The sequence below is a fragment of the Pteropus vampyrus genome, unplaced genomic scaffold, assembly GCF_000151845.1.
Source record: "Pteropus vampyrus isolate Shadow unplaced genomic scaffold, Pvam_2.0 Scaffold26, whole genome shotgun sequence".
NCBI classification, from domain to species: Eukaryota; Metazoa; Chordata; class Mammalia; order Chiroptera; family Pteropodidae; genus Pteropus; species Pteropus vampyrus.
In genome coordinates, this window is record NW_011888807.1 from 14535829 (window position 1) to 14540409 (window position 4581).

The 4581-nt window shown below is 32.9% G+C and overlaps 1 pseudogene; it reads left to right on the forward strand.

Annotated features, from left to right (window-relative positions):
* The first annotated feature begins 1743 nt into the window (after positions 1-1743).
* On the forward strand, positions 1744-2784 carry LOC105289679 (annotated as a pseudogene).
* Positions 2785-4581: the final 1797 nt, after the last annotated feature.

A 4581-nucleotide genomic window follows, 5' to 3' on the forward strand; every position in this document is an offset into this window, starting at 1 on the left:
TATCATGTTTGTTATCAACTAAATAATTCATTATTCTATTTTATATACACACTCTTTAATTAACTTAGTGACTCAAAGGTAGGACACTGCTAATCCATTCATTTCCACAAGCCCACACACTCCCTCCAAAAATGCACAAAACGTATGTGAGTATAAGAGCAAAAGGTTAGGAGTTTAATATGAAGGAATTTTTAATCAGAGGAGAAAACAGCTGGTTGAGGTTCACTCCACCTCAAACTGGAGCTCACAGATTGCATGGTGATTAGTGACACCTGTTTTCTACTAGCCTTTTCCTGAAGCAGGCAAAGCATGAACTTGGCCATAGGAGTGTTCTTGACATTTTTGTTGTACTTTCTTTTAAAGACTACATATTTTTTTTTAAAGCCAGCTATTTATTTTTAGTCATGGTGTGCCTATTAAAAAAATTTGGAGGCTAAATTTGCCTGTGGCAATAGGAAACTATTTTATAAGGGGAAGGAGAGAGGACAATATTTTCAGTAATTTGGAAAGAGTCTATTTTAGTATACTCATAAATGTTTAATTTTTTAAAATTCAACCAAAACTTACAATTTTCAATAATATTTTATTATTAGAATCATATTACTTCCATGAAATCATTGAGAGAACTGATAATTTCAGTCTGAATACCACAAATTAGCTTTGCTCTTTATGCCATGTGGCTTCTTCACTCTTTTGCCTCATCTACCACTTCCTTGGAACTTGTATTCATTTATTTTCTTCCTTTCACATGTCAGAGGTGGAATGGAAAGAAAATCTGGTTCAACTTAGCCATTTTACAGCTGAGAATTCTGAGGCCCACACAAAGGAAGTGACTTACTCATATCAAATATCTTGAAGATGACAGAGCTGAAACTAGGATGTGGTACTTTATTACGGAAACTCTGTAGAAACTAATATGAATGACTAGGTAAAGATGATTATGGAACCACTGTTGTGAAAAACAAAATTCATTTCACAACATTGATCACATTGATTCTAATTTTTTTTTTCTTTTTTACAATTTATGGAGTTAAAGCCTAAGAAAGAGGGGCAACCTCTTTAGGTAGTTATAGCAAAGATAGACCGGAATCCAAGTTTTCAAACTCACAGGCCAAGTGATCATGTCCAAATACCTCATGCTATGTCTCATACATAGAAACCCAAACACAAAAATATCCTGTAAAAATTCTTGATCCCAAGAGATAGACATTTCAGAAACTCCATTTACTGCTTATAGTTTGGTAAATTATGTAATTGCTTTTTTATGTTACTCCGCTCATTCAGTGAATATATTTATGTAATGGACTTTTACAGAGTCCCAACGCTATGTTAGGCACTGTGTCATACTTTAAAGTTTTATAGATACCACTGCAACTGCATCTATCACTTTTATCACCTGTTGAATCACCAACATCAAATGAACATTAATATATGCTTGTTTAGCACTCCTAAATTTTAATAGCACACTCCAAATAAATCTACATCATAGTGGTAAATCTTTTATTGTTTAAATTCTGATATTTAATCAAATTATGTCACCAAACATAAGAGCTATACACTTCATTAGACTTTAGAGAATGTATAATGTTTAATAGAGATTGAAAAAAACTCATTAGAAAAAACATAAGACTAAGTATCAAAACAGGACTCCGAATTTTAACTTCTCTATTTACAACTTTGACAATTGTGAACCGCTTGACTTAACTGTGCAGACATATTTTATGTCTGCTCTCTCCATTAGAAATGGCCAAAGTGCTCTGTAACAGAGCCAGACTGATTTTTTTTATCTTCCCAGATTGTACTCTTTAGTTAAAATGGTTGCAATTCCAAAGACTTCTCCCCATCAGGATCTTCAGGTTCTGATGAGTCTGATGTGGCCACTGCACCCCTTGATATATGCTCTTGAACATTATGGCCTGATGAAACTATCGGACCATTTAGACCTCAAGATCAGAGATTCCAGCTTCCTGAGAACATAGATTTTGATTGTCAATTCAATGGGACCACATCACTAAAAAAAAAGCCAGTTTCCTAAAACTTAACCTGATATTCTAGCAGAAGATTTATCCAGTGAAAGACATGAGTTTGTGATGACACAATATGTGAATGAATTTCAGAGTAATGATGCACCTATTGAACAAGAAATTAATGGTGTTTGGCCTTTTGAGCTATGCTTCTCTTGCTCAGTACCACTTCCATGTCTAGAAGTATACTTTCCCTTCTAATAAAGCTATTCTTTTCTGCTGAAAAAAAAAAAAAAGAATAAAAAGAAGAAGAAAAAAAGAAAAAAGAAAAGAAATTAATGGTGCAGAAACTTTGAAAGTGCCAAAGTAGAGTATGCAATCTAAACATGCCCGGAATTTCCACGAAGAATTTTTCAATCACTGTTTCCAGAAGTGACCACAACAAACTCATGATTCTGACTGTAACACAGAAAACTAAGAATGATATGACTGTTTGGAGTGAGAAAGTAGAAAACAAAAGAGAAATTCTCTTAGAAAAGTTCATCGATGGTGCTAAGAAATATGCTACACTCCTTGAGCTAAAGGCTATTGGGATGACTTTATTGACCTATCATCTGGTTTGGCAATTTTTGGACCATATACAAACAACACTCTTTTTGAAACAGATGAATGTTATCAATATTTAAGATTCTCTGTTGATGATATTGGCTGCTGTAAAGTGAGTCATCATAGTCTCCAGCGTACCTGTGTGGTTGTAGGAAGTATCTTTACAAATGCAACATTAGCCATCCATATTATGTAGAAATTGAGTGTAAACTAGCAGTAATGTCAATTAATTTGCTGTACTATTTGTACTAAACATTTGGGTTAATCTATAAATACTGTCAAACCCTTCAGTTTTTAAAATTTACTTTTTCTTTTTCTAGATAATTATTTCAACATTGATGAATTTACAGCATTGGCAAGTAGTTTGTGATTTTTAAATCTCAAATGTTTATTTACACTGTCATTGTATACATGTTGAGCACGTCCACATTGTACAGAATGTGGTAATTAACATGTAATCAGGGTATGCTCTCCTGGAAAAATTTCTGTTTTGATTTTTTTTTTTTTCCCAAAATAAGTCACACTTTTAGTTATGATGAAACATTTTAAAAAAATGAAAATACGCAATGGACAAAAATGTTTTCTGTCAATAGTATATAGACATGATAGTATATTGTGTTAAGGCCTATCTCAATCAAATGTCTGTGCATCAGTTTTGACCATGAACATTTCATTTTTTCAACAGAGAGGTGAGATAACCGTTGCAACTAATGACAAAGTGATGCGCTGGTGCAATCTTCAGGAATTAGGTTATAAAGTTTCAGATACTTAGGACATTTTTTGAGGATCAAAGATATTACTTGATTTCTCAATGAACTAGAGATTGCAAAGGCACTTAGTTGAAGAGAATTAGAAAGATGAATGGGAGATATGAGTGTCAAGAACAAAACCTGAGAAGATGTTTTTGTAGGCTTTACACTACACCCATGGAGCTAAATGGAGCTAGAGCTCTCACTTTACTAGTCAGCTTCATTAATTCTGGGGAAAATTCCTCTGTATTAGCATAGGAATGTCTTGCTTGTCTAGTCCTGAAGGTCTCCTACCAATATTTTTATTCAATATGAGACATTTCTGCAATGGCTTTCAAATAGAGGTATTCAGTGTTTACAGCACTGTAGACATAGATGTTATTCTTTTCCAATTGAAACAAAATTATTTATGTGATTTTATTTGCTAATGTTAATTTAAATGACTTCAGCACAGATGATTTAAGAAGCCATTTATTTGTTTTCATATCAAATTTTGTTTTGTCTCCTTTTCTAGTCTGCCTTTAACAAAATATTAGAACATCTCTTTATTATTTTCAAAATTACTTATTAAACAATTAATCTGAGCCAGGCAGTATGCAAAATAATGGGATCACAATGCCCACTAGAAAACTTACAAGGGGCAAACAGAAAAGTATATAGAAGTAAATTAAATTGTTTGACAAAAATGGTTTAATCAGGCATTGGAACCAGCATGGGTAGTAGTATTAGATGAGTTTTTCTAATGAATGTGACTAGATGATACTGGAAAAATGAGGAGTTAGGCAAATTAGGTTGGAAAAGTAAGTGGGGGAAGAGAACAAAGGGGCAAAGAGAATACAAGTGTTAGTGTAAGAGAGACCATTATTCTCTCATTCTGTCTACTTTTATAATTCTGTTTCTCTCTTACAGGAAACTTACTGTTTTTCTTCTGCATATTATGTTTGTTACAAAAAATTTTGTCTTTGAAGCTTTACTAGGGAAAAAGCTGACAACTACAACTCCCCTAGAGATGTTGGGGGTCAGGATCTAGTCCTTATCCTCTCTTCCTCACCCATACTAAGCAAAATCTCTCCTTGACTTAGAAGATTTAATCACTTCTCTTTGGATGAGTATTAAAAACTTATTTCTGTAAGTACATGTCATTATCATTTATTATGTTTATTTTCTTCTCTTTCCCAATGATTAAGTTACTCCTTTTATTAACTGTTTTAGAAAACAAAACAAGATAAAACAAAATATCATAGTTTATTTTATCAACAAAG